The sequence below is a fragment of the Triturus cristatus genome, chromosome 5_2 (genome assembly GCF_964204655.1).
Source record: "Triturus cristatus chromosome 5_2, aTriCri1.1, whole genome shotgun sequence".
Classification (NCBI taxonomy): domain Eukaryota; kingdom Metazoa; phylum Chordata; class Amphibia; order Caudata; family Salamandridae; genus Triturus; species Triturus cristatus.
Window position 1 is genome coordinate 336,781,057 of NC_140588.1, and position 12,015 is coordinate 336,793,071.

At 41.7% G+C, this 12,015-nt stretch overlaps 1 protein-coding gene across 1 annotated transcript in view; it reads left to right on the forward strand.

Moving 5' to 3' along the window:
* The window catches only part of RANBP9 (RAN binding protein 9), a 635,256-nt gene that overhangs the window by 134,264 nt on the left and 488,977 nt on the right, over positions 1–12,015 (forward strand). The window lies entirely within an intron of this gene.

The window sequence follows — 12,015 nt, forward strand, 5'->3', positions numbered from 1 at the left end:
TAGTGTAATCATCAAAAAGGTTTGTCACTGGTTATATGGACCTTTAATTATCGACTGGAAGTGTATCGAAGGAGCTACTTAATTATTGCAGTCCTTAGCACAATGGCAAGTCTAGCTGCATGTGGTTAACTGCTGACATATGTTCTCAGTCATCACCCTGAAATGGGGATTAAACCAATTCTGCTTGAACAACCGCACCATGCCATCCCTCCCTGTGTATGCAGGACCATGAAAATGTCTGACCATTGGTGACAATAGACTGTCTGGCAAAACAGATCTTCCATCGACAGAAACCCAAATATCATCCTCATTTTTAAAAAAACCTGCTCTGACCCATCCTTGCTGCTCATTCACTGATGCTTCTTCTTGCAGTCTCTTGAACGTCTCTACGTTTCATCAATGGTTAACAGTAGGTTCAAGGAAGTCTTTCTTTCAGATTCCTTTGAATATTCTCAATGAAGGCACAGGACCCATTAGTGCAGTATCAGGCAATTTCATAAGCACATTCTGAGTGACATAATCATTCTGCTCCTGTGCGCTGTGCACTTTACAGCTGCTACCTCAAGGGGCATTTGCAAGGTCTGAACGAGATCCTCACATATCTCCCATTCCTGATGGTAGATCCAGAAGATGTCATAAATACCCTCTGCGGCCACAATAACCCAAAGTCATGAATGATACCAAAGCCACATTGACTATCAGTGTAAATTAGAACTTCCAAGTGGTCTGACACACAGTATGCTCCAGTAAAAGCAGCCAATTCATCCAACTGAGCAGAGGTTACAACATTCAACCAGAAGGCTTTGACTACACCTTCTATGGTGCAGATGACATAAACAGCTCACAGATTTACCCATCATGTCTCAAGCACGACCCATCCACAAACAATATGTAATCAGGATCTGCAAGGGGTTCTTCTTTAATATCAGCTCTTGGCTTGGTGCACAATTCAGTCACATAGAGGCAATCATGCTCAACAACCCCCTCCCATCCATTTCAATTTCAGGTAACGGCAACAATATAGCAGCATTTAAGAAGGAACACCATTTTAATGTAATATTGTCCACTGCCATTATGATTTGCTCATATCTAGTAAGGTGACTGCTGGTTTGGTGCTGGATCTCTGTGTGCATAAGGAGCACTTCCACTGAGTGTGGAACCATCACTCTGAGAGGGTGCCCATAACTATGCCCTCTCTCTTCTGAATGGTGACACCTACTGCTGTCATCGCCTTTAGGCAACTCTGCAACCATGTGGCTACTGGGTCAAGAGTGGCTGAAAAATAGATGACGGCTTTTTGGAGTCATCATGCGTTTGGGGAAGCACTGAGAGAGTCACCTTTCTCTCGCACTGCAATATATTATGAGCTATTTACTGTAATCTGGTATTCCTAGAGCCAGGGCATGACAAAGACTCTTTCTTGCGTATCATCCTCTGTAGGGGCTGGGTCACTGGGGAAAAGTTGGGTATCCACTAGTGACAGTAGCCCACCATTCCGAAAAACATTCTTACATCTCTCAGCATAGATAGAGGGCTTATTTTCAGACAGCAGATATTCTCTCCTGCAACATCTTCCTGGCTCCTTTTATGATATGATGCCCTAATATAGGACTTCCTTCTGCCAGTATTGCAGTTAGCTTGGGGATGCTTCATGTGCATTTTCAGCCAAGTGATTCAGTAAGGCAATGGTGTCTTGTTTGCATGCTACTTCTAATATAGATGCCACGTACAGGTCATCAGTGTACTGAACAGGAGCCAAATTGCACTGTAGCTTCAGATCCTCCGATTCTTTTTCAAGATCTGGTTGAAGACTGAGCCATTCTCTGTATATGCTTATGGAGGTTGGCACCGTGCCAAAATTCTACTGTGGAACCAGAACACAAAGAGGATGAAAATAATGCCTGATATAGATCAATCACTGTAAAACGCTCGGCTTTAAACAGATTTATGACAGGATTTGGGACATCTATATTATTAATCTTTTGCGCGTCCTGGATCGTTCGATACTTTCCACTAGGCTTTTGAAGTCCAGGATGAAGATGTCTTTCAGAGTCCCTTGTTGTATCGTAGATTCAAACACAGGGGCAATACCAGACACTGTTTCTGGTGAGAGATTGTACTGGAACATTCTGGAATACTCTGCATTTGGTTTGACTGTTACTTGCCCTGGCTCTACACCTTTTACAAGACCAATGTCCCCTGCTGAGAAGTCACACACTTCAGGTTTTATTGAAATTTTCAGATCAGGGGCCAAATCATCTTCAGTTATGGGAAGCAACCCAACGGTAGTCCCTTGTTTGGCCAATTTGAAGTTCACATCATCACAAGTTTGAAATTCAACGCCATCAGGTGTACAATATATCATGCAATTCAACTTGCTGAGTAAATCCCTGCCCAACAGGTTAACTGGACTTGAATCACACACTATAAACAGATGATCCTCTTCAAAGGATCCTCTCTTCATAGGAACCTTTTCTGACACAGGGTTTATGATATGTTTATTGGCAATACCTACAACTTAGACTTATTTTGCAGAGAGGGGCAGGTTTGTAATTTCCAATGTCCTAACAGTGTAATGGGTAGCACTGGTGTCGACAAAAAAATGACACCTAGTGGCCATTAACCTCTCCTGTCCACTGTGGTCTACCTCCAAGACCGCACTAAGTACTCAGTTGTCCTTCTCTCTCAGGCACCAACATTCTGATTGATCAGATCAGGCCCATAGTCTGCGGAAATGTCGAAGACCAGGAACTGTTGGAAAGTGGCATTATTCTCAAAGGGATACACGTTTGCTCTTGGAACTTGGTTGGCCATCAGGGTTTGTGATATCTGCATCATTGGGGCTTAAAACATATTAGGATTTTGAGGTCTCTGCAGCTGCATGTTCTGTAATTGCATCTAATTTACATTTTGCATTGACCATCACTTGACACTCTGTTAGGATTAAGTCAGCACTCCCTCTTCCAATGGCCGATGGGTTGGACCTTTTAAGAGTTGCAACATCTATTTCAGTACTTGGTTCAATCGGAGCACCACAGCCTTTACCTAATGGAACACTATTCCAATAATGCACAACCTGGCCTCCACCTTGCAATCCAACCTCCTGCATTCCACCACCAACAACCTGATTATGACCTGCACTTCTCATGTACAGACCATTCAAGAATCCCTTCTGAGCTAACTTTGTCTGTGCCAACGTTAACTTCTCTTTTCTTTTTTATTTCCAATTCATCACTGCAATACTTCATGTAATGGAATATTTCATCCAAAGTTTTGCCCTGCTAACATATAACATTCTGTTGGCTATGAGAACTGATCTCGGGACGCAACCCAAGAACATACTGAGACACAAAATTGCTCAAATTGTCTCATTTGGGGTTTTCAACACTGCAAGACTGTCTGAACTCCTGCATAAGGTATTCCCAATAGGCATTCTCTGACTATTCAGCTTCCTGTGTGGGCCGCTTTATCGCCAGCCAATTAATCTCTTTCTGCTGGACCTTGCCTTTAAGGAAATGTATCACTTTGATCATATTTCTGCATAACCTTAGGGGATAGAGTGTTTGTCTGAGCTACCTTCGGGGGCTCTGCATTTGCCACTGTATTAACTCCTTATATTAAGCCCACAAATCATTAAGAACCACCAGTGGCGGCTATCATGGATTGGATTGGGGCGGGGGTAGTAAAAAAAAAAAAGGACCACCTTGCCGCTGCTGTGTCTCTTCTCGCTGTCCCTCCTTGTCGTCGCTCTGTTCCGACTGGAAGTAGGAAGGACCCAGGCTTCCCTGAGCCAATCATGTGATTGGTCTGAGTGCCGCTGTTCGGCGCTCAGCCAGGGACTGGGAGCCTGGGCATGTTCTCCACCCAGTCTGTAATGCAGCCTGCATGCAGAACATGCAAATTGCACATGAAGGTTTGGCCGGCCGCAGACGGCCGCCAAACTGTCTTGCGCACTAATAACAGTGTATACCACTCCCCGTGGGTGCCTGTTATGCCCCTGCCCCCAAGACTCTGGGACACAAAATAAAATGATAATAAACCACGGTTTGTTATCGTTTTATTTTTACTTTCTTTACAATGCTGGAAGGGGGCGACGCTCCTCCACCATAACAGAGGAGCCGCAGCTGGGAACCACAATCGAGAAAAGGTATTCATATCTTCCCACAACACTTTTGAAACCTCACAAACCATTCAACCTGAGTGTACCACAAATCAGCGTTTTCTCTCAACTTTGTAAATTGATTTGTAAATGTAGCAAGATCACCTCAACTCTAAAGCACATGCACATATCCCCCTCCATGCAACTCCCTTAGGGGAAACACACCCACTTTGGAGTCATTCCGATGGCCGCACCTAAGTGTCCCTCATGAACCCTCCCTTTCCTTCCTTTTCTTATCTCTTAGAATCAACTTGATTTTTTCCAGATGACTCTATTTCTGTAGACTTACTACTACTTCCCTTAAATGTACCTTCAACCCAGCATCATCATGCTGGTCAAAGTTTGGACAAGTCAACACCAGATTCTTCAGCAACCTTTTCTAGCAGGTCATAGGCAGCAATAACGCGATGGGTGACCTCTTTACATGTGAACACAAGTTCCTCTTCCTGATACCCGGCTACATATCCCGCACCCAGATTTCCTCTACTAGACTCATCCAGCTCCTCATTTAATCTACAACATCTAAGGTTCTTGGGGTTACTTGTGCCACAGGACTATCACCAATCTCCTCTGTAATCCCATTTGCACGTAGGTGTCTCAACTACATCCAGGTCGTGCTCTCAATTCCACATGTCCAGTAACACCCTGTGTGGTAGAGGAGGAAAACACTGCAAGTGGATCGGGTTTATTAGCACCTCATTGTGTACTTGGGACCCAAACAATGATTGGGGCCTGGGTTGTTGTAGGGACAGCACTGGCCAGAGACATTCCTGCTACAGTAGCTACAGTTGTCCCAGCTGCGGCTGTCAATACTGGGGCTGTTGAAACTGGGACCAGCACAGTTAGTGGGGCAGTTACAAATGGGTCTGTCACAACTGGGGTTGTCGCAATTGGGTCAATAGGGGGTCCTCCCACCATTTGGACTTGAGCTGGATTAGTAGGTGCGGTCACAATATTTTCATTATCTGGCGGATTAACTCTGGTTGACTGAACTACATTATTTTAAGGTAGTTGAGCTGACAGCAAATTCTCCAAGAAATCATCACTTTAATAGCTTGCTATCCATGCTCGCTCCAGACTGCACGCTTGCATCTCCCTCCCTTTGTGCTCTCTTCCTCTCTGTTTTATTAACTGTAACTACAAGGTGCATCCTAATTCTGTCATATCTCTCCTCCACACCTGTTGCTTAGCATTCTACTTAGTATCCATCCAACTACAGGAGGCCCTTTTAGCTGGTTTTGATATTTCTCTTTGTGTTTTGCGTGTGCAGCGTGCTCACATGCATTCAAAGCCTATGTGGGTCTAGGTGGGGGCTTCAAGCCAAACAATATTTGCCTCATATTTCCTATATCCAAATTAAACATACCTTATTGAGGGAGTGCAGGAACCCATCGTTCTCAGTGATCTTGTTCCATTGTTTAAGCAAAATGCATGTGTGAAGACTGACATCCATTGTCATACAATGACCTGGTGCGCCTTCCGGAGAAGCCTCCTCACTCATGCAAACAGGCACCTGTACATCGCCCCAAAGATTATCTTTCAATTACCTGAAACATTTCATTTTTATTTCAAATTCTGGGTCTCAAAATTCCAAGAATCTAAACAAGCAAGTAGTAATAAAATTATCCAATCCCAGACCAGTGGTCTTCAAAATGTTTGATCCCGCGCCCCTCCAGTGTAAACAAAAAAATCTTCGGGCCCCCCTCACAAATATTCCTTTAAATTGTCAATGTTTTAATATGTCCAGACTCAATTAAGCATTACACATTGCACTTAAGCTTTGTTACCCTTTTAAAAATGCAATCAAATACATGATTGACAAACATACTATTTTGGTCAGCCAGGCCTAACGTGTACAAGTATCCATAGTGTGATTATCAGTCATGGAGGTGGGGGGTTTGAAGAATATTTGGAGTCCCTTCCCTTTTGATACATACTCCCATATAAATGGCCAAGCATGTTAGTGATGGCTCATTACAGAGAGGCTTACTGCTGCTCGTTTTCCCCCACTTTAAATAAAGCACTGTTATCAGCATAGTGCTTCTTTTGCCAAGAGTCTGGTGCCCTCCCCCTGGGATAACTAAAGGCCCCCCTAGGAGGGCCCGCCCCCCAGTTTGAAGACCTCTGCTCTAGACTATCCTTTCCTAGCACAGCACCTGCTGACATGTTGACCAATCTCAGCATGGCGCACACACCAACCGACCAATACCAGCGCAGTACGTGATGACAGAGTTTGCAGCACCTCGACGAGGCTCACCCTCCTTCACAATGAACTTTGCACAAGCAATGCTTTACAAACTCTAGCAAAAACAAATAATTCTTGTCTGTTCCACTAAAGAAATTCAAAATACCAATGACTCAAGGGAATAGATGGAGAATAACGTTTTCCAGATTTTATCACACACACACACACAAGTGCAATCTTAACTAGTGGGAAGTCTCCCTGATTAATGTAGTTCCTCGTCTCCTCTATGCAAAAGAATTCACTAACACCAATCGCCATTAGTACACTCTCACTACAGGGGGAACAGCCATTACAACGCGGTTATTACCACGCTGTGCAGTTACATCGCATGCGTTACAACGCATGCGATGTTACAACGCTATGCCATTACAACGCAAGTCTGTACATCGACTTGCGCTAGATGGCGTGCTAACATTACAAATAGTGTAGTTTACTATCCCAACACCTTCCCTACTGTTAAGTGGACTGGAGTTGGAATAGTAAATTACACTTTTTTAATGTCAGCACGCCATCTACCGCAAGTCGATGTAAAGACTTGCGTTCTAATGGCATAGCGTTGTAACATCGCATGCGTTGTAATGCTGCAGATCAAAGCATATAAATTCTCCCTACTTCCATGGATAGAGTAATTTCACAGTCATACGCACATGCACTCACCATACGCTAGGGCCCATCACACCAACATTCATTCTAATACTCTATCCACACTGAATATACAAGAGAACTCCTAAATCAATCTGCATCTAATCTAAGGTCAATGCAACCTAATTGAATTGTCTCGAGTCATGATCTAAACAATAAAACACATTTGAGATCTCAATAAATGACAAAGAAATAACCACCCGACACTGTAATTCAAACAAAAGGTTATTTTATCTAAATTAGTTCAAATGAAAATCATTCAATAGCAATATCATTATTCTCATAGTTACCTATTCTAGCTAAATGTCATTTAAGGTCAGGACAGGTCTCTCAGTAAAGTCTCCCGAGTCGCCGTCCTCTCAATCAGCATCGATCCTCTTGAGCATAGGTTCAGGAACAAGTGGCCTTAGACCCTCTCTAGTCTAACAGTATTTATACCAAAACTTACACATTAAAAGTTACAAACATGCTCCAAACGTCCGTTAAGCAGAGCGAGCAGGAAAGGATGTTGGCTCGCAACATTTAGAAAAATCTCCGCTCTCGAATATCTCAAAAATAAAAACACGGAAGAAGGAAGCACAAACTAAATCTGCAACATCCATGGATGCTCTTCTCCGGAATTATAGTGAAGCCACCGCCAGTTTATCAAAATGTTCATTTGTGACAATTGTTCTCCTCCAAGGATATCTGGCGACAAGCCCAGAGCTGCTGTCCTTTCGTAACTTTTAGCTCAGACAGAGGCCGAGGTCATATTTTCAACCATATTCAGCGAGGCCTCTCTTCACATTTCATCTACTCAAATGCAGGCTGTAAATGTCGGCCATTTCTCAATAGGCCAAAATGGGCAATCTTAATTAAAAGAAACACAAAACAACGTTACTACATCATATTGATTATTCAGTGTTAATTCCCACTAATACCCTTATGTGTATGTATTTATCTAGCCATTTGCGACATAAAGAAGCATTAAAGCATATTATTTTAAAGCGCAAACACATAACAAATAGCACTTTAGCCACACATATTTAATTAATTTGCTCACCAACTTAGTTCACATATTAATTAAGCCATGCAATTGCATTCCCACGTATAATTCTTTCATTAGTAAGGTTGATTAGTCAAAACACTCAACAAAAATTAATACTTAATAATTAGTTCTTTGTAATTTTAATTATGACATATAAAAATATAAACTGAAGTTTGAGTTTAAACAGAAAACCCTGCTCCAGCAATCCCCCCTTTGGTGATATATCATCACCACAAAAATCCAACCCAAAAATGTAGTCCCCTTCAACTTAGGAGAAATTTAAATGTCTTTTTGCATTCACATTAGACTCCAGTTTCTCTTTCATCATCTCTTTTCGTTTCTAAGTACATGCTCTCTCTAAATTCTTCCAATTCAATTTCTTGTGGGTCTCTTTTTGACCTCTTTTGTCTCTTTTCAACATTTTCTTTTACTATTTTCTTTTTACTTTGAATCAATAAAGCAACAATCACACATGTCAAAGGAAATAATATCTTACCAAAAATGGTACTACCTATCTTAGCAATAAAATTCTTAACAGCAATCATCTTATTAGCCATTTTAGTCCAGATACTTTCAGCTTCCAGTGGTACTAATTCTTCATGCAAATCAGTAATATTTTTGATATAGACCTTTAAATCTTTGCTTTCGTCAGGAATGTAAGTGCAACAATGTTGAACTTTCAGCATTCCACAGACTCCACCCTCTTTGGCCAATAGAATATCAAGGGCAAGTCGATTTTGCATTGACATGGTGCGTAAGGCAACCATCTCTGTATTTACTAATAGAAACCCTCCAGCGGTGCTTGTCGATAAGCGATCCACCACTGTTGACAGCTTCCGAATTCCATATGCATTTAATGAAATTCCCACTGCTGGAATCAAAGCTCCAAAAATATCTCCTACAATTTCTGACCAAGTTTCTCTCCTAAAGCGTGTTAGTAAATTAATTTGTTCTGCATCTTCTATTCTATCCATATGGAAAATTTTTGGAAAGACCAGGCCAACGTAATATGTGCCATACCAATGGTCAGGCAACCTGTAATAAGCCTTATTCCCACAAATATAATACACTCCCGGGAAAACTGGATCTTCTCCTCCCTTTAATCCCCATCCCGTTGCAATAAAGTATGTATCATGGCACTCACTAGTCCCAACAAAATGATTATCATATTGGGATTTCCTTCTGGTAATGCATAGTTTACCCTTCTGTGGTGCATCTAAAGCCAAAGTTGGACTGGCCCCATTTTTCAACTCTTTTCCCATCTCAATGTCCCACATTGTCTCACTTATTTTATATCCTCCTGCCTTTTCATACATGCTCATTCTCCTTTTCTCTACCATATCTAGGAAAGCTTTTTCTTCTTCCTTCAAACTACAAGTTAAATTGTTTCTAAAAATGTAATCTAATGTTAATTCTTCTGTTTCAATAAAAATCTCACCAAAAATGTTAGCTTCTTTAGCAGGATTCAGTTTCTTTTTCATAGGCAATTGCCCAAAAATGTTATCCTTATTAGACATATCATAATCTATTTTCCCTAACAAATAAAAAATACTACTCAACACACTACATGAAATCCCATACGTAGCTGGAAGATGATGATAAGTAACTCCCTCTGAAACGGATGCAGGTAACTGCATACAGACGTAGCAATCCCTTACCTCCATTGTCTTTACATATTCATATAATAATTTCGAAAAAACATTGCTAGAAAAATCGTTAATTGACCTATCCTTGTGTATATATATATTGCTAATTCTAGTTGGTACTACTTTCTGTGAACTCTTCCCTATGTTAGTCATATTCTCAGTATGTATTCCTAAAGTATCTATTGTAACTCTAAAAGTAACTAATAAAGCAAGTACACTCCATAGTAGCATTAATAATCCTGTACAGCAGCAGCACATTCTACACCATCTTTTCAGGAAGGTACATCTACTTTGATTATTTTCTGTGTTAGCCATCTTATTACTTTGACTGTGTCTTTTGACTTAGCCTCTACTACTCCACTACTGAATCTCTAGAACACTAGATTATTTCAATCTGTTAATTTTAGATTTCTCCTTCTTCACTCTTCTCCAAATGACTCCTTTAGTTCACTCAATTCGGATTTTCATCACTTTTCACTTCTTCAGCAACATCAAATTGTATCAGATCCTGAATATCCTGAACATCTGTCTCTTCTCCAATGTCAGTCAAAATAACCTTCAGGATTCCAACAGTTTTCTCCTCCTCAACCACTCTCCGTAAGGTCCCCTCTGGATTTCCTTGACTCTCTGCCTCTTCTTCTTCAGGCAATGCCACATACGTCCATTCCGGTGACCTGTACTTCTGGTTGGGCTTTCTAATTCTTTTGATCACTTCTGGTTCCTTTGGTTCTTTTGGTTCGTCTTCTTTCGCTTGATTTTGGCTTGACACTTCATTCACCTGTTCAGCTTTCAATGGATTCACTCGTGTCAGTCGATATCTCAGCCTCTTTATCTTGTTAGGCCAAAGATCTCCCTTTACACTCCTTTTCTGTTTCACTTCTCTATTGTTTCTTTCTCCAATCCAAGTTCTCTTTCTCAGAACTCGACCCTCTGGTTTCTCATTCTCACTCTCATCCGATTCTGTCTCATTTGCCTCTTGTTCATCAACAATTCTCTCTTTTTCTACAGTCTTCCTCTCCACCGATTGAAATTTCCCTGCTACTGTCCCTCCTCGGGTCTCCGACACGCAATCTTCTTGCTGTCTACTTGTCCCTTCACCTAGCTTATCAGGAATGTTCCCTACACCTCCTCGGGGGTCTTCCGCAATCTGTCCCTCTCTATCTTCTTCTGACCCTACTTCTTCAGAAGTTGTCTCAGATGAATTCTCAATCTCTTCATTTGACTCAGGTGTAGTCTCTGTGGAACTGCTCTTTTCTTTTCTCTCTTTCTCTTTATTTTCTCCACTGCTTGTTGGAACTTCAGGCACTCTTACAGAATCCAAACTCTCCTCTGAGGTTCGCAATGTTCCTCTTGTAACTCTTGTAACTTCATCTGGTAAGAAAAAAGAATCACCTGACTCTTTCTGACTCTCTTTCCCCCCTTTCAGGATTCTTTTTTCTTCTCACTGTTTCAGTGTCTGCATCATCACTGGAATCTGACTCTTCAAAGTACTCTTTCCCAGTCCCATCCTTTGGATTTGGAACTCTCAGAGTATGACTTGCATGAACCTAGCTCTTCACTCCAGCACACTTCACACCAGTTGTCGTAGTCAGAATGACTTGTCTTGGCCTTCCCCACCTTGGAACCAAGCAATTTCTTCTCCTGTGTACTTTTATTCTCACCCAGTCCCCTGGACTCAGATCATGGGCTTGCTTCTTTTCAAGTGTAGTGGCGTCTTCTCCAACCTGGTGAAACACAGAATGAACTGCGTCAGCCAGGCCTTTACAGTAATCCAAAATCATGTCATCAGTTATTGTCATCAACTTATTGACAGGCACGAATGCATGTCTCATTGCACGTCCCATTAATATTTCATGCGGACTCAACCCTGTAGTTCTGTCTGGAGTAGATCTAATAGTCATTAGCACTAGAGGCAAGACATCAGGCCATTTCATTCCAGTGGCTAAACACATCTTACCAATTCTGTTTTTGATTGTGCCGTTCATCTGCTCAACAACGCCAGAAGCCTCTGGCCTGTATGCACAATGTAACTTCTGCTGTATGCTCAATGCTTCACAAATTAAACTCATTAGTTCATTGTAGAAGTGTCCTTCTCTGTCTGACTCAATTGTCACTGGGAACCCGTACCTAGGAATCAACTCTCTTAACAGCAACTTGGCCACTGTTATTCCATCATTTCTCCTAGTCGGATATGCTTCCACCCACCTTGAGAACAAACAGACTACCACTAAAACATACCTCAATCTATTGAGTTGTGGCATTTCAATGAAATCTTTTTGCATTCTGGTAAAAGGGC